General features: G+C 37.2%; 32 non-coding genes across 32 annotated transcripts; all 32 read right to left on the bottom strand.

The window, feature by feature from the left end:
* Positions 1-168: 168 nt before the first annotated feature.
* On the bottom strand, positions 169-287 carry LOC133164940 (5S ribosomal RNA). Its single transcript, XR_009717419.1, has one exon. It is a non-coding gene; the product is annotated as a 5S ribosomal RNA (ribosomal RNA).
* A 307-nt stretch (positions 288-594) lies between these two features.
* On the bottom strand, positions 595-713 carry LOC133164053 (5S ribosomal RNA). Its single transcript, XR_009716579.1, has one exon. It is a non-coding gene; the product is annotated as a 5S ribosomal RNA (ribosomal RNA).
* A 241-nt stretch (positions 714-954) lies between these two features.
* LOC133164427 (5S ribosomal RNA) lies at positions 955-1,073 on the bottom strand. The gene has a single exon (XR_009716939.1). It is a non-coding gene; the product is annotated as a 5S ribosomal RNA (ribosomal RNA).
* A 308-nt stretch (positions 1,074-1,381) lies between these two features.
* Positions 1,382-1,500, bottom strand: LOC133164815 (5S ribosomal RNA). The gene has a single exon (XR_009717300.1). It is a non-coding gene; the product is annotated as a 5S ribosomal RNA (ribosomal RNA).
* A 579-nt stretch (positions 1,501-2,079) lies between these two features.
* On the bottom strand, positions 2,080-2,198 carry LOC133164903 (5S ribosomal RNA). The gene has a single exon (XR_009717382.1). It is a non-coding gene; the product is annotated as a 5S ribosomal RNA (ribosomal RNA).
* A 570-nt stretch (positions 2,199-2,768) lies between these two features.
* LOC133164613 (5S ribosomal RNA) lies at positions 2,769-2,887 on the bottom strand. The gene has a single exon (XR_009717104.1). It is a non-coding gene; the product is annotated as a 5S ribosomal RNA (ribosomal RNA).
* Positions 2,888-3,386: 499 nt separating this feature from the next.
* Positions 3,387-3,505, bottom strand: LOC133164611 (5S ribosomal RNA). The gene has a single exon (XR_009717102.1). It is a non-coding gene; the product is annotated as a 5S ribosomal RNA (ribosomal RNA).
* A 527-nt stretch (positions 3,506-4,032) lies between these two features.
* LOC133164516 (5S ribosomal RNA) lies at positions 4,033-4,151 on the bottom strand. Its single transcript, XR_009717023.1, has one exon. It is a non-coding gene; the product is annotated as a 5S ribosomal RNA (ribosomal RNA).
* A 587-nt stretch (positions 4,152-4,738) lies between these two features.
* On the bottom strand, positions 4,739-4,857 carry LOC133164515 (5S ribosomal RNA). Its single transcript, XR_009717022.1, has one exon. It is a non-coding gene; the product is annotated as a 5S ribosomal RNA (ribosomal RNA).
* A 288-nt stretch (positions 4,858-5,145) lies between these two features.
* LOC133164610 (5S ribosomal RNA) lies at positions 5,146-5,264 on the bottom strand. The gene has a single exon (XR_009717101.1). It is a non-coding gene; the product is annotated as a 5S ribosomal RNA (ribosomal RNA).
* A 580-nt stretch (positions 5,265-5,844) lies between these two features.
* LOC133164609 (5S ribosomal RNA) lies at positions 5,845-5,963 on the bottom strand. The gene has a single exon (XR_009717100.1). It is a non-coding gene; the product is annotated as a 5S ribosomal RNA (ribosomal RNA).
* A 599-nt stretch (positions 5,964-6,562) lies between these two features.
* On the bottom strand, positions 6,563-6,681 carry LOC133164392 (5S ribosomal RNA). The gene has a single exon (XR_009716905.1). It is a non-coding gene; the product is annotated as a 5S ribosomal RNA (ribosomal RNA).
* A 240-nt stretch (positions 6,682-6,921) lies between these two features.
* LOC133164182 (5S ribosomal RNA) lies at positions 6,922-7,040 on the bottom strand. The gene has a single exon (XR_009716701.1). It is a non-coding gene; the product is annotated as a 5S ribosomal RNA (ribosomal RNA).
* A 550-nt stretch (positions 7,041-7,590) lies between these two features.
* LOC133164968 (5S ribosomal RNA) lies at positions 7,591-7,709 on the bottom strand. The gene has a single exon (XR_009717447.1). It is a non-coding gene; the product is annotated as a 5S ribosomal RNA (ribosomal RNA).
* A 341-nt stretch (positions 7,710-8,050) lies between these two features.
* LOC133164939 (5S ribosomal RNA) lies at positions 8,051-8,169 on the bottom strand. The gene has a single exon (XR_009717418.1). It is a non-coding gene; the product is annotated as a 5S ribosomal RNA (ribosomal RNA).
* Positions 8,170-8,428: 259 nt separating this feature from the next.
* LOC133164052 (5S ribosomal RNA) lies at positions 8,429-8,547 on the bottom strand. The gene has a single exon (XR_009716578.1). It is a non-coding gene; the product is annotated as a 5S ribosomal RNA (ribosomal RNA).
* A 245-nt stretch (positions 8,548-8,792) lies between these two features.
* LOC133164426 (5S ribosomal RNA) lies at positions 8,793-8,911 on the bottom strand. The gene has a single exon (XR_009716938.1). It is a non-coding gene; the product is annotated as a 5S ribosomal RNA (ribosomal RNA).
* A 308-nt stretch (positions 8,912-9,219) lies between these two features.
* Positions 9,220-9,338, bottom strand: LOC133164814 (5S ribosomal RNA). Its single transcript, XR_009717299.1, has one exon. It is a non-coding gene; the product is annotated as a 5S ribosomal RNA (ribosomal RNA).
* A 527-nt stretch (positions 9,339-9,865) lies between these two features.
* LOC133164902 (5S ribosomal RNA) lies at positions 9,866-9,984 on the bottom strand. The gene has a single exon (XR_009717381.1). It is a non-coding gene; the product is annotated as a 5S ribosomal RNA (ribosomal RNA).
* A 526-nt stretch (positions 9,985-10,510) lies between these two features.
* LOC133164608 (5S ribosomal RNA) lies at positions 10,511-10,629 on the bottom strand. Its single transcript, XR_009717099.1, has one exon. It is a non-coding gene; the product is annotated as a 5S ribosomal RNA (ribosomal RNA).
* Positions 10,630-11,140: 511 nt separating this feature from the next.
* Positions 11,141-11,259, bottom strand: LOC133164607 (5S ribosomal RNA). The gene has a single exon (XR_009717098.1). It is a non-coding gene; the product is annotated as a 5S ribosomal RNA (ribosomal RNA).
* A 515-nt stretch (positions 11,260-11,774) lies between these two features.
* LOC133164606 (5S ribosomal RNA) lies at positions 11,775-11,893 on the bottom strand. Its single transcript, XR_009717097.1, has one exon. It is a non-coding gene; the product is annotated as a 5S ribosomal RNA (ribosomal RNA).
* Positions 11,894-12,420: 527 nt separating this feature from the next.
* On the bottom strand, positions 12,421-12,539 carry LOC133164362 (5S ribosomal RNA). Its single transcript, XR_009716875.1, has one exon. It is a non-coding gene; the product is annotated as a 5S ribosomal RNA (ribosomal RNA).
* A 252-nt stretch (positions 12,540-12,791) lies between these two features.
* LOC133164605 (5S ribosomal RNA) lies at positions 12,792-12,910 on the bottom strand. The gene has a single exon (XR_009717096.1). It is a non-coding gene; the product is annotated as a 5S ribosomal RNA (ribosomal RNA).
* Positions 12,911-13,171: 261 nt separating this feature from the next.
* Positions 13,172-13,290, bottom strand: LOC133164424 (5S ribosomal RNA). Its single transcript, XR_009716936.1, has one exon. It is a non-coding gene; the product is annotated as a 5S ribosomal RNA (ribosomal RNA).
* A 324-nt stretch (positions 13,291-13,614) lies between these two features.
* LOC133164604 (5S ribosomal RNA) lies at positions 13,615-13,733 on the bottom strand. The gene has a single exon (XR_009717095.1). It is a non-coding gene; the product is annotated as a 5S ribosomal RNA (ribosomal RNA).
* Positions 13,734-14,341: 608 nt separating this feature from the next.
* LOC133164071 (5S ribosomal RNA) lies at positions 14,342-14,460 on the bottom strand. Its single transcript, XR_009716597.1, has one exon. It is a non-coding gene; the product is annotated as a 5S ribosomal RNA (ribosomal RNA).
* A 551-nt stretch (positions 14,461-15,011) lies between these two features.
* Positions 15,012-15,130, bottom strand: LOC133164423 (5S ribosomal RNA). The gene has a single exon (XR_009716935.1). It is a non-coding gene; the product is annotated as a 5S ribosomal RNA (ribosomal RNA).
* A 320-nt stretch (positions 15,131-15,450) lies between these two features.
* On the bottom strand, positions 15,451-15,569 carry LOC133164181 (5S ribosomal RNA). Its single transcript, XR_009716700.1, has one exon. It is a non-coding gene; the product is annotated as a 5S ribosomal RNA (ribosomal RNA).
* Positions 15,570-16,150: 581 nt separating this feature from the next.
* Positions 16,151-16,269, bottom strand: LOC133164603 (5S ribosomal RNA). The gene has a single exon (XR_009717094.1). It is a non-coding gene; the product is annotated as a 5S ribosomal RNA (ribosomal RNA).
* Positions 16,270-16,512: 243 nt separating this feature from the next.
* On the bottom strand, positions 16,513-16,631 carry LOC133164442 (5S ribosomal RNA). Its single transcript, XR_009716954.1, has one exon. It is a non-coding gene; the product is annotated as a 5S ribosomal RNA (ribosomal RNA).
* Positions 16,632-16,943: 312 nt separating this feature from the next.
* On the bottom strand, positions 16,944-17,062 carry LOC133164813 (5S ribosomal RNA). The gene has a single exon (XR_009717298.1). It is a non-coding gene; the product is annotated as a 5S ribosomal RNA (ribosomal RNA).
* Between the last annotated feature and the right edge of the window lie 438 nt (positions 17,063-17,500).

Here is a 17,500-nt window from a genome sequence, read left to right as displayed (position 1 = left end):
GTAAGTAAGTAAGTAAGTAAGTAAGTAAGTAAGTAAGTAAGTAAGTAAGTAAGTAAGTAAGTAAGTAAGTAAGTAAGTAAGTAAGTAAGTAAGTAAGTAAGTAAGTAAGTAAATAAATAAATAAATAAATAAATAAATAAATAAATAAATAAATAAATAAATAAATAAAGCTTACAGCACCTGGTATTCCCAGGCGGTCTCCCATCCAAGTACTAACCAGGCCCGACCCTGCTTAGCTTCCGAGATCGGACGAGATCGGGCGTTCTCAGGGTAGCATGGCCGTAAGCCGTGATCACATTAAAATTCGTGCGTTTTATATATAATGCTACGGATGACGCCACGGTTGGAAACTCGGGTTATAATTTCAATGTCGGAGTTTAAACTCGGCTTGCAGTTTCCGAATGCCATACGTAATGGGTGTTGTAAGTAAGTAAGGAAGTAAGTAAGTAAGTAAGTAAGTAAGTAAGTAAGTAAGTAAGTAAGTAAGTAAGTAAGTAAGTAAGTAAGTAAGTAAGTAAGTAAGTAAGTAAGTAAGTAAGTAAGTAAGTAAATAAATAAATAAATAAATAAATAAATAAATAAATAAATAAATAAACCTTACAGCACCTGGTATTCCCAGGCGGTCTCCCATCCAAGTACTAACCAGGCCCGACCCTGCTTAGCTTCCGAGATCGGACGAGATCGGGCGTTCTCAGGGTAGTATGGCCGTAAGCTGTGATCACATTAAAAATCGTGCGTTTTATATATAATGCTACGGATGACGCCACTAGGTTGGAAACGCGGGTTATAATTTCAATGTCGGAGTTTAAACTCGGCTTGCAGTTTCCGAATGCCATACGTAATGGGTGTTGTAAGTAAGTAAGTAAGTAAGTTAGTAAGTAAGTAAGTAAGTAAATAAATAAATAAATAAATAAATAAATAAATAAATAAATAAATAAATAAATAAATAAATAAAGCTTACAGCAACTGGTATTCCCAGGCGGTCTCCCATCCAAGTACTAACCAGGCCCGACCCTGCTTAGCTTCCGAGATCGGACGAGATCGGGCATTCTCAGGGTAGTATGGCCGTAAGCCATGATCACATTAAAAATCGTGCATTTTATATATAATGCTACGGATGACGCCACAGGTTGGAAACTCGGGTTATAATTTCAATGTCGGAGTTTAAACTCGGCTTGCAGTTTCCGAATGCCATACGTAATGGGTGTTGTAAGTAAGTAAGTAAGTAAGTAAGTAAGTAAGTAAGTAAGTAAGTAAGTAAGTAAGTAAGTAAGTAAGTAAGTAAGTAAGTAAGTAAGTAAGTAAGTAAGTAAGTAAGTAAGTAAGTAAATAAATAAGTAAATAAATAAATAAATAAATAAATAAATAAATAAATAAATAAAGCTTACAGCACCTGGTATTCCCAGGCGGTCTCCCATCAAAGTACTAACCAGGCCCGACCCTGCTTAGCTTCCGAGATCGGACGAGATCGGGCGTTCTCAGGGTAGTATGGCCGTAAGCCGTGATCACACTCAAAATCGTGCATTTTATAGATACAATCGCCCCTGAAAGGGCGTTTAATGGAAACATGGCTATCATGTAAAGTTACGGACAGCTTTTTATGTGGTAGCACAAATTTGCCATTACGACCTGCATTTTGCTGTATATGTCATGAAAAGTGGAAAAACCCTACATGTAAGCGCAATGTGTTGTTTTGGTTTCTTTTACAAATAAAAACTGCTGCTTTGAGTTCACAGGGAGCCAGCCTCTTTATTCACTGTACATAGTCTGCTCTCTAGCGGTAAAAGACGTGAACTACAATGCTACGGATGACGCCACACAATATAGGTTGGAAACTCGGGTTATAATTTCAATGTCGGAGTTTAAACTCGGCTTGCAGTTTCCGAATGCCATACGTAATGGGTGTTGTAAGTAAGTAAGTAAATAAATAAATAAATAAATAAATAAATAAATAAATAAATAAATAAATAAATAAATAAATAAATAAATAAATAAATAAATAAATAAATAAATAAATAAATAAATAAATAAATAAATAAATAAATAAATAAATAAATAAATAAATAAATAAATAAATAAAGCTTACAGCACCTGGTATTCCCAGGCGGTCTCCCATCCAAGTACTAACCAGGCCCGACCCTGCTTGGCTTCCGAGATCGGACGAGATCGGGCGTTCTCAGGGTAGTATGGCCGTAAGCCGTGATCACATTAAAAATCGTGCGTTTTATATATAATGCTACGGATGACGCCACTAGGTTGGAAACTCGGGTTATAATTTCAATGTCGGAGTTTAAACTCGGCTTGCAGTTTCCGAATGCCATACGTAATGGGTGTTGTAAGTAAGTAAGTAAGTAAGTAAGTAAGTAAGTAAGTAAGTAAGTAAGTAAGTAAGTAAGTAAGTAAGTAAGTAAGTAAGTAAGTAAGTAAGTAAGTAAGTAAGTAAGTAAGTAGTATGGCCGTAAGGCCGTGATCACACTCAAAATCGTGCATTTTATATATAATGCTACGGATGACGCCAATATAGGTTGGAAACTCGGGTTATAATTTCAATGTCGGAGTTTAAACTCGGCTTGCAGTTTCCGAATGCCATACGTAATGGGTGTTGTAAGTAAGTAAGTAAGTAAGTAAGTAAGTTAGTAAGTAAGTAAGTAAGTAAGTAAGTAAGTAAGTAAGTAAGTAAGTAAGTAAGTAAGTAAGTAAGTAAGTAAGTAAGTAAGTAAGTAAGTAAGTAAGTAAGTAAGTAAGTAAGTAAATAAATAAATAAATAAAGCTTACAGCACCTGGTATTCCCAGGCGGTCTCCCATCCAAGTACTAACCAGGCCCGACCCTGCTTAGCTTCCGAGATCGGACGAGATCGGGCGTTCTCAGGGTAGTATGGCCGTAAGCCGTGATCACATTCAAAATCATGCATTTTATAGACACAATCGCCCCTGAAAGGGCGTTTCATGGAAACATGGTTATCATGAAACGTTATTGACAGCTTTTTATGTGGTAGCACAAATTTGCCATTACGACCTGCATTTTGCTGTATATGTCATGAAAAGTGGAAAAACCCTACATGTAAGCGCAATGTGTTGTTTTGGTTTCTTTTACAAATAAAAACTGCTGCTTTGAGTTCACAGGGAGCCAGCCTCTTTATTCACTGTACATAGTCTGCTCTCTAGCGGTAAAAGACGTGAACTACAATGCTACGGATGACGCCACACAATATAGGTTGGAAACTCGGGTTATAATTTCAATGTCGGAGTTTAAACTCGGTTTGCAGTTTCCGAATGCCATACGTAATGGGTGTTGTAAGTAAGTAAGTAAGTAAGTAAGTAAGTAAGTAAGTAAGTAAGTAAATAAATAAATAAATAAATAAATAAATAAAGAAATAAAGAAATAAAGCTTACAGCACCTGGTATTCCCAGGCGGTCTCCCATCCAAGTACTAACCAGGCCCGACCCTGCTTAGCTTCCGAGATCGGACGAGATCGGGCGTTCTCAGGGTAGTATGGCCGTAAGCCGTGATCACATTCAAAATCATGCATTTTATAGACACAATCGCCCCTGAAAGGGCGTTTCATGGAAACATGGTTATCATGAAACGTTATTGACAGCTTTTTATGTGGTAGCACAAATTTGCCATTACGACCTGCATTTTGCTGTATATGTCATGAAAAGTGGAAAAACCCTACATGTAAGCGCAATGTGTTGTTTTGGTTTCTTTTACAAATAAAAACTGCTGCTTTGAGTTCACAGGGAGCCAGCCTCTTTATTCACTGTACATAGTCTGCTCTCTAGCGGTAAAAGACGTGAACTACAATGCTACGGATGACGCCACACAATATAGGTTGGAAACTCGGGTTATAATTTCAATGTCGGAGTTTAAACTCGGCTTGCAGTTTCCGAATGCCATACGTAATGGGTGTTGTAAGTAAGTAAGTAAGTAAGTAAGTAAGTAAATAAATAAATAAATAAATAAATAAATAAATAAATAAATAAATAAATAAATAAATAAATAAATAAATAAATAAATAAATAAATAAATAAAGCTTACAGCAACTGGTATTCCCAGGCGGTCTCCCATCCAAGTTCTAACCAGGCCCGACCCTGCTTAGCTTCCGAGATCGGACGAGATCGGGCGTTCTCAGGGTAGTATGGCCGTAAGCCGTGATCACATTAAAAATCGTGCGTTTTATATATAATGCTACGGATGACGCCACAGGTTGGAAACTCGGGTTATAATTTCAATGTCGGAGTTTAAACTCGGCTTGCAGTTTCCGAATGCCATACGTAATGGGTGTTGTAAGTAAGTAAGTAAGTAAGTAAGTAAGTAAGTAAGTAAGTAAGTAAGTAAGTAAGTAAGTAAGTAAGTAAGTAAGTAAGTAAGTAAGTAAGTAAGTAAATAAATAAATAAATAAATAAATAAATAAATAAATAAATAAATAAATAAATAAATAAATAAATAAAGCTTACAGCACCTGGTATCACAGGGAGCCAGCCTCTTTATTCACTGTACATAGTCTGCTCTCTAGCGGTAAAAGACGTGAACTACAATGCTACGGATGACGCCACACAATATAGGTTGGAAACTCGGGTTATAATTTCAATGTCGGAGTTTAAACTCGGCTTGCAGTTTCCGAATGCCATACGTAATGGGTGTTGTAAGTAAGTAAGTAAGTAAGTAAGTAAGTAAATAAATAAATAAATAAATAAATAAATAAATAAATAAATAAATAAATAAATAAATAAATAAAGCTTACAGCAACTGGTATTCCCAGGCGGTCTCCCATCCAAGTTCTAACCAGGCCCGACCCTGCTTAGCTTCCGAGATCGGACGAGATCGGGCGTTCTCAGGGTAGTATGGCCGTAAGCCGTGATCACATTAAAAATCGTGCGTTTTATATATAATGCTACGGATGACGCCACAGGTTGGAAACTCGGGTTATAATTTCAATGTCGGAGTTTAAACTCGGCTTGCAGTTTCCGAATGCCATACGTAATGGGTGTTGTAAGTAAGTAAGTAAGTAAGTAAGTAAGTAAGTAAGTAAGTAAGTAAGTAAGTAAGTAAGTAAGTAAGTAAGTAAGTAAGTAAGTAAGTAAGTAAATAAATAAATAAATAAATAAATAAATAAATAAATAAATAAATAAATAAATAAATAAAGCTTACAGCACCTGGTATTCCCAGGCGGTCTCCCATCCAAGTACTAACCAGGCCCGACCCTGCTTAGCTTCCGAGATCGGACGAGATCGGGCGTTCTCAGGGTAGTATGGCCGTAAGCCGTGATCACACTCAAAATCGTGCATTTTATAGATACAATCGCCCCTGAAAGGGCGTTTAATGGAAACATGGCTATCATGTAAAGTTACGGACAGCTTTTTATGTGGTAGCACAAATTTGCCATTACGACCTGCATTTTGCTGTATATGTCATGAAAAGTGAAAAAACCCTACATGTAAGCGCAATGTGTTGTTTTGGTTTCTTTTACAAAATAAAAACTGCTGCTTTGAGTTCACAGGGAGCCAGCCTCTTTATTCACTGTACATAGTCTGCTCTCTAGCGGTAAAAGACGTGAACTACAATGCTACGGATGACGCCACACAATATAGGTTGGAAACTCGGGTTATAATTTCAATGTCGGAGTTTAAACTCGGTTTGCAGTTTCCGAATGCCATACGTAATGGGTGTTGTAAGTAAGTAAGTAAGTAAGTAAGTAAGTAAGTAAGTAAGTAAGTAAGTAAGTAAGTAAGTAAGTAAGTAAGTAAGTAAGTAAGTAAGTAAGTAAGTAAGTAAGTAAGTAAGTAAGTAAGTAAGTAAGTAAATAAATAAATAAATAAATAAATAAATAAATAAAGAAATAAAGCTTACAGCACCTGGTATTCCCAGGCGGTCTCCCATCCAAGTACTAACCAGGCCCGACCCTGCTTAGCTTCCGAGATCGGACGAGATCGGGCGTTCTCAGGGTAGTATGGCCGTAAGCCGTGATCACATTCAAAATCATGCATTTTATAGACACAATCGCCCCTGAAAGGGCGTTTCATGGAAACATGGTTATCATGAAACGTTATTGACAGCTTTTTATGTGGTAGCACAAATTTGCCATTACGACCTGCATTTTGCTGTATATGTCATGAAAAGTGGAAAAACCCTACATGTAAGCGCAATGTGTTGTTTTGGTTTCTTTTACAAATAAAAACTGCTGCTTTGAGTTCACAGGGAGCCAGCCTCTTTATTCACTGTACATAGTCTGCTCTCTAGCGGTAAAAGACGTGAACTACAATGCTACGGATGACGCCACACAATATAGGTTGGAAACTCGGGTTATAATTTCAATGTCGGAGTTTAAACTCGGTTTGCAGTTTCCGAATGCCATACGTAATGGGTGTTGTAAGTAAGTAAGTAAGTAAGTAAGTAAGTAAGTAAGTAAGTAAGTAAGTAAGTAAGTAAGTAAGTAAGTAAGTAAGTAAGTAAGTAAGTAAGTAAGTAAGTAAGTAAGTAAGTAAGTAAGTAAGTAAGTAAATAAATAAATAAATAAATAAATAAATAAATAAATAAATAAATAAATAAATAAATAAATAAAGCTTACAGCAACTGGTATTCCCAGGAGGTCTCCCATCCAAGTACTAACCAGGCCCGACCCTGCTTAGCTTCCGAGATCGGACGAGATCGGGCATTCTCAGGGTAGTATGGCCGTAAGCCGTGATCACATTAAAAATCGTGCATTTTATATATAATGCTACGGATGACGCCACAGGTTGGAAACTCGGGTTATAATTTCAATGTCGGAGTTTAAACTCGGCTTGCAGTTTCCGAATGCCATACGTAATGGGTGTTGTAAGTAAGTAAGTAAGTAAGTAAGTAAGTAAGTAAGTAAGTAAGTAAGTAAGTAAGTAAGTAAGTAAGTAAGTAAGTAAATAAATAAATAAATAAATAAATAAAGCTTACAGCACCTGGTATTCCCAGGCGGTCTCCCATCCAAGTACTAACCAGGCCCGACCCTGCTTAGCTTACGAGATCGGACGAGATCGGGCGTTCTCAGGGTAGTATGGCCGTAAGCCGTGATCACGTTAAAAATCGTGCGTTTTATATATAATGCTACGGATGACGCCACTAGGTTGGAAACTCGGGTTATAATTTCAATGTCGGAGTTTAAACTCGGCTTGCAGTTTCCGAATGCCATACGTAATGGGTGTTGTAAGTAAGTAAGTAAGTAAGTAAGTAAGTAAGTAAGTAAGTAAGTAAGTAAGTAAGTAAGTAAGTAAGTAAGTAAGTAAGTAAGTAAGTAAGTAAGTAAGTAAGTAAGTAAGTAAGTAAGTAGTATGGCCGTAAGGCCGTGATCACACTCAAAATCGTGCATTTTATATATAATGCTACGGATGACGCCAATATAGGTTGGAAACTCGGGTTATAATTTCAATGTCGGAGTTTAAACTCGGCTTGCAGTTTCCGAATGCCATACGTAATGGGTGTTGTAAGTAAGTAAGTAAGTAAGTTAGTAAGTAAGTAAGTAAGTAAGTAAGTAAGTAAGTAAGTAAATAAATAAATAAATAAATAAATAAATAAATAAATAAATAAATAAATAAATAAATAAATAAATAAATAAATAAAGCTTACAGCACCTGGTATTCCCAGGCGGTCTCCCATCCAAGTACTAACCAGGCCCGACCCTGCTTTGCTTCCGAGATCGGACGAGATCGGGCGTTCTCAGGGTAGTATGGCCGTAAGCCGTGATCACATTAAAAATCGTGCGTTTTATATATAATGCTACGGATGACGCCACTAGGTTGGAAACGCGGGTTATAATTTCAATGTCGGAGTGTAAACTCGGCTTGCAGTTTCCGAATGCCATATGTAATGGGTGTTGTAAGTAAGTAAGTAAGTAAGTAAGTAAGTAAGTAAGTAAGTAAGTAAGTAAGTAAGTAAGTAAGTAAGTAAGTAAGTAAGTAAGTAAGTAAGTAAGTAAGTAAGTAAGTAAGTAAGTAAGTAAGTAAGTAAGTAAGTAAGTAAGTAAGTAAGTAAGTAAGTAAGTAAGTAAGTAAATAAATAAATAAATAAATAAATAAATAAAGCTTACAGCACCTGGTATTCCCAGGCGGTCTCCCATCCAAGTACTAACCAGGCCCGACCCTGCTTAGCTTCCGAGATCGGACGAGATCGGGCGTTCTCAGGGTAGCATGGCCGTAAGCCGTGATCACATTAAAATTCGTGCGTTTTATATATAATGCTACGGATGACGCCACGGTTGGAAACTCGGGTTATAATTTCAATGTCGGAGTTTAAACTCGGCTTGCAGTTTCCGAATGCCATACGTAATGGGTGTTGTAAGTAAGTAAGTAAGTAAGTAAGTAAGTAAGTAAGTAAGTAAGTAAGTAAGTAAGTAAGTAAGTAAGTAAATAAATAAATAAATAAATAAATAAATAAATAAATAAATAAATAAATAAATAAACCTTACAGCACCTGGTATTCCCAGGCGGTCTCCCATCCAAGTACTAACCAGGCCCGACCCTGCTTAGCTTCCGAGATCGGACGAGATCGGGCGTTCTCAGGGTAGTATGGCCGTAAGCTGTGATCACATTAAAAATCGTGCGTTTTATATATAATGCTACGGATGACGCCACTAGGTTGGAAACGCGGGTTATAATTTCAATGTCGGAGTTTAAACTCGGCTTGCAGTTTCCGAATGCCATACGTAATGGGTGTTGTAAGTAAGTAAGTAAGTAAGTTAGTAAGTAAGTAAGTAAGTAAATAAATAAATAAATAAATAAATAAATAAATAAATAAATAAATAAATAAATAAATAAATAAATAAAGCTTACAGCAACTGGTATTCCCAGGCGGTCTCCCATCCAAGTACTAACCAGGCCCGACCCTGCTTAGCTTCCGAGATCGGACGAGATCGGGCATTCTCAGGGTAGTATGGCCGTAAGCCATGATCACATTAAAAATCGTGCATTTTATATATAATGCTACGGATGACGCCACAGGTTGGAAACTCGGGTTATAATTTCAATGTCGGAGTTTAAACTCGGCTTGCAGTTTCCGAATGCCATACGTAATGGGTGTTGTAAGTAAGTAAGTAAGTAAGTAAGTAAGTAAGTAAGTAAGTAAGTAAGTAAGTAAGTAAGTAAGTAAGTAAGTAAGTAAGTAAGTAAGTAAGTAAGTAAGTAAGTAAGTAAGTAAATAAATAAGTAAATAAATAAATAAATAAATAAATAAATAAATAAATAAATAAATAAAGCTTACAGCACCTGGTATTCCCAGGCGGTCTCCCATCAAAGTACTAACCAGGCCCGACCCTGCTTAGCTTCCGAGATCGGACGAGATCGGGCGTTCTCAGGGTAGTATGGCCGTAAGCCGTGATCACACTCAAAATCGTGCATTTTATAGATACAATCGCCCCTGAAAGGGCGTTTAATGGAAACATGGCTATCATGTAAAGTTACGGACAGCTTTTTATGTGGTAGCACAAATTTGCCATTACGACCTGCATTTTGCTGTATATGTCATGAAAAGTGGAAAAACCCTACATGTAAGCGCAATGTGTTGTTTTGGTTTCTTTTACAAATAAAAACTGCTGCTTTGAGTTCACAGGGAGCCAGCCTCTTTATTCACTGTACATAGTCTGCTCTCTAGCGGTAAAAGACGTGAACTACAATGCTACGGATGACGCCACACAATATAGGTTGGAAACTCGGGTTATAATTTCAATGTCGGAGTTTAAACTCGGCTTGCAGTTTCCGAATGCCATACGTAATGGGTGTTGTAAGTAAGTAAGTAAGTAAATAAATAAATAAATAAATAAATAAATAAATAAATAAATAAATAAATAAATAAATAAATAAATAAATAAATAAATAAATAAATAAATAAATAAATAAATAAAGCTTACAGCACCTGGTATTCCCAGGCGGTCTCCCATCCAAGTACTAACCAGGCCCGACCCTGCTTGGCTTCCGAGATCGGACGAGATCGGGCGTTCTCAGGGTAGTATGGCCGTAAGCCGTGATCACATTAAAAATCGTGCGTTTTATATATAATGCTACGGATGACGCCACTAGGTTGGAAACTCGGGTTATAATTTCAATGTCGGAGTTTAAACTCGGCTTGCAGTTTCCGAATGCCATACGTAATGGGTGTTGTAAGTAAGTAAGTAAGTAAGTAAGTAAGTAAGTAAGTAAGTAAGTAAGTAAGTAAGTAAGTAAGTAAGTAAGTAGTATGGCCGTAAGGCCGTGATCACACTCAAAATCGTGCATTTTATATATAATGCTACGGATGACGCCAATATAGGTTGGAAACTCGGGTTATAATTTCAATGTCGGAGTTTAAACTCGGCTTGCAGTTTCCGAATGCCATACGTAATGGGTGTTGTAAGTAAGTAAGTAAGTAAGTAAGTTAGTAAGTAAGTAAGTAAGTAAGTAAGTAAGTAAGTAAGTAAGTAAGTAAGTAAGTAAGTAAGTAAGTAAGTAAGTAAGTAAGTAAGTAAGTAAGTAAGTAAGTAAGTAAGTAAGTAAATAAATAAATAAATAAAGCTTACAGCACCTGGTATTCCCAGGCGGTCTCCCATCCAAGTACTAACCAGGCCCGACCCTGCTTAGCTTCCGAGATCGGACGAGATCGGGCGTTCTCAGGGTAGTATGGCCGTAAGCCGTGATCACATTCAAAATCATGCATTTTATAGACACAATCGCCCCTGAAAGGGCGTTTCATGGAAACATGGTTATCATGAAACGTTATTGACAGCTTTTTATGTGGTAGCACAAATTTGCCATTACGACCTGCATTTTGCTGTATATGTCATGAAAAGTGGAAAAACCCTACATGTAAGCGCAATGTGTTGTTTTGGTTTCTTTTACAAATAAAAACTGCTGCTTTGAGTTCACAGGGAGCCAGCCTCTTTATTCACTGTACATAGTCTGCTCTCTAGCGGTAAAAGACGTGAACTACAATGCTACGGATGACGCCACACAATATAGGTTGGAAACTCGGGTTATAATTTCAATGTCGGAGTTTAAACTCGGTTTGCAGTTTCCGAATGCCATACGTAATGGGTGTTGTAAGTAAGTAAGTAAGTAAGTAAGTAAGTAAGTAAGTAAGTAAGTAAGTAAGTAAGTAAATAAATAAATAAATAAATAAATAAATAAAGAAATAAAGAAATAAAGCTTACAGCACCTGGTATTCCCAGGCGGTCTCCCATCCAAGTACTAACCAGGCCCGACCCTGCTTAGCTTCCGAGATCGGACGAGATCGGGCGTTCTCAGGGTAGTATGGCCGTAAGCCGTGATCACATTCAAAATCATGCATTTTATAGACACAATCGCCCCTGAAAGGGCGTTTCATGGAAACATGGTTATCATGAAACGTTATTGACAGCTTTTTATGTGGTAGCACAAATTTGCCATTACGACCTGCATTTTGCTGTATATGTCATGAAAAGTGGAAAAACCCTACATGTAAGCGCAATGTGTTGTTTTGGTTTCTTTTACAAATAAAAACTGCTGCTTTGAGTTCACAGGGAGCCAGCCTCTTTATTCACTGTACATAGTCTGCTCTCTAGCGGTAAAAGACGTGAACTACAATGCTACGGATGACGCCACACAATATAGGTTGGAAACTCGGGTTATAATTTCAATGTCGGAGTTTAAACTCGGTTTGCAGTTTCCGAATGCCATACGTAATGGGTGTTGTAAGTAAGTAAGTAAGTAAGTAAGTAAGTAAGTAAGTAAGTAAGTAAATAAATAAATAAATAAATAAATAAATAAATAAATAAATAAATAAAGAAATAAAGAAATAAAGCTTACAGCACCTGGTATTCCCAGGCGGTCTCCCATCCAAGTACTAACCAGGCCCGACCCTGCTTAGCTTCCGAGATCGGACGAGATCGGGCGTTCTCAGGGTAGTATGGCCGTAAGCCGTGATCACATTCAAAATCATGCATTTTATAGACACAATCGCCCCTGAAAGGGCGTTTCATGGAAACATGGTTATCATGAAACGTTATTGACAGCTTTTTATGTGGTAGCACAAATTTGCCATTACGACCTGCATTTTGCTGTATATGTCATGAAAAGTGGAAAAACCCTACATGTAAGCGCAATGTGTTGTTTTGGTTTCTTTTACAAATAAAAACTGCTGCTTTGAGTTCACAGGGAGCCAGCCTCTTTATTCACTGTACATAGTCTGCTCTCTAGCGGTAAAAGACGTGAACTACAATGCTACGGATGACGCCACACAATATAGGTTGGAAACTCGGGTTATAATTTCAATGTCGGAGTTTAAACTCGGCTTGCAGTTTCCGAATGCCATACGTAATGGGTGTTGTAAGTAAGTAAGTAAGTAAGTAAGTAAGTAAGTAAGTAAGTAAGTAAATAAATAAATAAATAAATAAATAAATAAATAAATAAATAAATAAATAAATAAATAAATAAATAAATAAATAAAGCTTACAGCACCTGGTATTCCCAGGCGGTCTCCCATCCAAGTTCTAACCAGGCCCGACCCTGCTTAGCTTCCGAGATCGGACGAGATCGGGCGTTCTCAGGGTAGTATGGCCGTAAGCCGTGATCACATTAAAAATCGTGCGTTTTATATATAATGCTACGGATGACGCCACAGGTTGGAAACTCGGGTTATAATTTCAATGTCGGAGTTTAAACTCGGCTTGCAGTTTCCGAATGCCATACGTAATGGGTGTTGTAAGTAAGTAAGGAAGTAAGTAAGTAAGTAAGTAAGTAAATAAATAAATAAATAAATAAATAAATAAATAAATAAATAAATAAATAAATAAATAAATAAATAAATAAATAAATAAAGCTTACAGCACCTGGTATTCCCAGGCGGTCTCCCATCCAAGTACTAACCAGGCCCGACCCTGCTTAGCTTCCGAGATCGGACGAGATCGGGCGTTCTCAGGGTAGTATGGCCGTAAGCCGTGATCACATTAAAAATCGTGCGTTTTATATATAATGCTACGGATGACGCCACTAGGTTGGAAACGCGGGTTATAATTTCAATGTCGGAGTTTAAACTCGGCTTGCAGTTTCCGAATGCCATACGTAATGGGTGTTGTAAGTAAGTAAGTAAGTAAGTAAGTTAGTAAGTAAGTAAGTAAGTAAGTAAGTAAGTAAGTAAGTAAGTAAGTAAGTAAGTAAATAAATAAATAAATAAATAAATAAATAAATAAATAAATAAAGCTTACAGCAACTGGTATTCCCAGGCGGTCTCCCATCCAAGTACTAACCAGGCCCGACCCTGCTTAGCTTCCGAGATCGGACGAGATCGGGCATTCTCAGGGTAGTATGGCCGTAAGCCGTGATCACATTAAAAATCGTGCATTTTATATATAATGCTACGGATGACGCCACAGGTTGGAAACTCGGGTTATAATTTCAATGTCGGAGTTTAAACTCGGCTTGCAGTTTCCGAATGCCATACGTAATGGGTGTTGTAAGTAAGTAAGTAAGTAAGTAAGTAAGTAAGTAAGTAAGTAAGTAAGTAAGTAAGTAAGTAAGTAAGTAAGTAAGTAAGTAAGTAAGTAAGTAAGTAAGTAAGTAAGTAAGTAAGTAAGTAAGTAAGTAAGTAAGTAAGTAAATAAATAAATAAATAAATAAATAAATAAATAAATAAATAAATAAAGCTTACAGCACCTGGTATTCCCAGGCGGTCTCCCATCCAAGTACTAACCAGGCCCGACCCTGCTTAGCTTCCGAGATCGGACGAGATCGGGCGTTCTCAGGGTAGTATGGCCGTAAGCCGTGATCACACTCAAAATCGTGCATTTTATAGATACAATCGCCCCTGAAAGGGCGTTTAATGGAAACATGGCTATCATGTAAAGTTACGGACAGCTTTTTATGTGGTAGCACAAATTTGCCATTACGACCTGCATTTTGCTGTATATGTCATGAAAAGTGAAAAAACCCTACATGTAAGCGCAATGTGTTGTTTTGGTTTCTTTTACAAAATAAAAACTGCTGCTTTGAGTTCACAGGGAGCCAGCCTCTTTATTCACTGTACATAGTCTGCTCTCTAGCGGTAAAAGACGTGAACTACAATGCTACGGATGACGCCACACAATATAGGTTGGAAACTCGGGTTATAATTTCAATGTCGGAGTTTAAACTCGGTTTGCAGTTTCCGAATGCCATACGTAATGGGTGTTGTAAGTAAGTAAGTAAGTAAGTAAGTAAGTAAGTAAGTAAGTAAGTAAGTAAGTAAGTAAGTAAGTAAGTAAGTAAGTAAGTAAGTAAGTAAGTAAGTAAGTAAGTAAGTAAGTAAGTAAGTAAGTAAGTAAGTAAGTAAGTAAGTAAGTAAATAAATAAATAAATAAATAAATAAATAAATAAATAAATAAAGAAATAAAGCTTACAGCACCTGGTATTCCCAGGCGGTCTCCTATCCAAGTACTAACCAGGCCCGACCCTGCTTAGCTTCCGAGATCGGACGAGATCGGGCGTTCTCAGGGTAGTATGGCCGTAAGCCGTGATCACATTCAAAATCATGCATTTTATAGACACAATCGCCCCTGAAAGGGCGTTTCATGGAAACATGGTTATCATGAAACGTTATTGACAGCTTTTTATGTGGTAGCACAAATTTGCCATTACGACCTGCATTTTGCTGTATATGTCATGAAAAGTGGAAAAACCCTACATGTAAGCGCAATGTGTTGTTTTGGTTTCTTTTACAAATAAAAACTGCTGCTTTGAGTTCACAGGGAGCCAGCCTCTTTATTCACTGTACATAGTCTGCTCTCTAGCGGTAAAAGACGTGAACTACAATGCTACGGATGACGCCACACAATATAGGTTGGAAACTCGGGTTATAATTTCAATGTCGGAGTTTAAACTCGGTTTGCAGTTTCCGAATGCCATACGTAATGGGTGTTGTAAGTAAGTAAGTAAGTAAGTAAGTAAGTAAGTAAGTAAGTAAGTAAGTAAGTAAGTAAGTAAGTAAGTAAGTAAGTAAATAAATAAATAAATAAATAAATAAATAAATAAATAAATAAATAAATAAATAAATAAATAAATAAAGCTTACAGCAACTGGTATTCCCAGGCGGTCTCCCATCCAAGTACTAACCAGGCCCGACCCTGCTTAGCTTCCGAGATCGGACGAGATCGGGCATTCTCAGGGTAGTATGGCCGTAAGCCGTGATCACATTAAAAATCGTGCATTTTATATATAATGCTACGGATGACGCCACAGGTTGGAAACTCGGGTTATAATTTCAATGTCGGAGTTTAAACTCGGCTTGCAGTTTCCGAATGCCATACGTAATGGGTGTTGTAAGTAAGTAAGTAAGTAAGTAAGTAAGTAAGTAAGTAAGTAAGTAAGTAAGTAAGTAAGTAAGTAAGTAAGTAAGTAAGTAAGTAAGTAAGTAAGTAAGTAAGTAAGTAAGTAAGTAAGTAAGTAAGTAAGTAAGTAAGTAAGTAAGTAAGTAAGTAAGTAAGTAAATAAATAAATAAATAAAGCTTACAGCACCTGGTATTCCCAGGCGGTCTCCCATCCAAGTACTAACCAGGCCCGACCCTGCTTAGCTTACGAGATCGGACGAGATCGGGCGTTCTCAGGGTAGTATGGCCGTAAGCCGTGATCACGTTAAAAATCGTGCGTTTTATATATAATGCTACGGATGACGCCACTAGGTTGGAAACTCGGGTTATAATTTCAATGTCGGAGTTTAAACTCGGCTTGCAGTTTCCGAATGCCATACGTAATGGGTGTTGTAAGTAAGTAAGTAAGTAAGTAAGTAAGTAAGTAAGTAAGTAAGTAAGTAAGTAAGTAAGTAAGTAAGTAAGTAAGTAAGTAAGTAAGTAAGTAAGTAAGTAAGTAAGTAAGTAAGTAAGTAAGTAAGTAAGTAAGTAAGTAAGTAAGTAAGTAAGTAAGTAGTATGGCCGTAAGGCCGTGATCACACTCAAAATCGTGCATTTTATATATAATGCTACGGATGACGCCAATATAGGTTGGAAACTCGGGTTATAATTTCAATGTCGGAGTTTAAACTCGGCTTGCAGTTTCCGAATGCCATACGTAATGGGTGTTGTAAGTAAGTAAGTAAGTAAGTAAGTAAGTAAGTAAGTAAGTAAGTAAGTAAGTAAGTAAGTAAGTAAGTAAGTAAGTAAGTAAGTAAGTAAGAAATAAATAAATAAATAAATAAATAAATAAATAAAGCTTACAGCACCTGGTATTCCCAGGCGGTCTCCCATCCAAGTACTAACCAGGCCCGACCCTGCTTAGCTTCCGAGATCGGACGAGATCGGGCGTTCTCAGGGTAGTATGGCCGTAAGCTGTGATCACATTAAAAATCGTGCGTTTTATATATAATGCTACGGATGACGCCACGGTTGGAAACGCGGGTTATAATTTCAATGTCGGAGTTTAAACTCGGCTTGCAGTTTCCGAATGCCATACGTAATGGGTGTTGTAAGTAAGTAAGTAAGTAAGTAAGTAAGTAAGTTAGTAAGTAAGTAAGTAAGTAAGTAAGTAAGTAAGTAAATAAATAAATAAATAAATAAATAAATAAATAAATAAAGCTTACAGCAACTGGTGTTCCCAGGCGGTCTCCCATCCAAGTACTAACCAGGCCCGACCCTGCTTAGCTTCCGAGATCGGACGAGATCGGGCATTCTCAGGGTAGTATGGCCGTAAGCCGTGATCACATTAAAAATCGTGCATTTTATATATAATGCTACGGATGACGCCACAGGTTGGAAACTCGGGTTATAATTTCAATGTCGGAGTTTAAACTCGGCTTGCAGTTTCCGAATGCCATACGTAATGGGTGTTGTAAGTAAGTAAGTAAGTAAGTAAGTAAGTAAGTAAGTAAGTAAGTAAGTAAGTAAGTAAGTAAGTAAGTAAGTAAGTAAGTAAGTAAGTAAGTAAGTAAGTAAGTAAGTAAGTAAGTAAGTAAGTAAATAAATAAATAAATAAATAAATAAATAAATAAATAAATAAATAAATAAAGCTTACAGCACCTGGTATTCCCAGGCGGTCTCCCATCAAAGTACTAACCAGGCCCGACCCTGCTTAGCTTCCGAGATCGGACGAGATCGGGCGTTCTCAGGGTAGTATGGCCGTAAGCCGTGATCACACTCAAAATCGTGCATTTTATAGATACAATCGCCCCTGAAAGGGCGTTTAATGGAAACATGGCTATCATGTAAAGTTACGGACAGCTTTTTATGTGGTAGCACAAATTTGCCATTACGACCTGCATTTTGCTGTATATGTCATGAAAAGTGAAAAAACCCTACATGTAAGCGCAATGTGTTGTTTTGGTTTCTTTTACAAAATAAAAACTGCTGCTTTGAGTTCACAGGGAGCCAGCCTCTTTATTCACTGTACATAGTCTGCTCTCTAGCGGTAAAAGACGTGAACTACAATGCTACGGATGACGCCACACAATATAGGTTGGAAACTCGGGTTATAATTTCAATGTCGGAGTTTAAACTCGGTTTGCAGTTTCCGAATGCCATACGTAATGGGTGTTGTAAGTAAGTAAGTAAGTAAGTAAGTAAGT

Source organism: Syngnathus typhle, linkage group LG12, assembly GCF_033458585.1.
Source record: "Syngnathus typhle isolate RoL2023-S1 ecotype Sweden linkage group LG12, RoL_Styp_1.0, whole genome shotgun sequence".
Lineage (NCBI taxonomy): Eukaryota > Metazoa > Chordata > Actinopteri > Syngnathiformes > Syngnathidae > Syngnathus > Syngnathus typhle.
The sequence above is the reverse complement of the archived record's forward strand: the minus strand, read 5'-3'. Positions and strand labels throughout refer to the sequence as shown.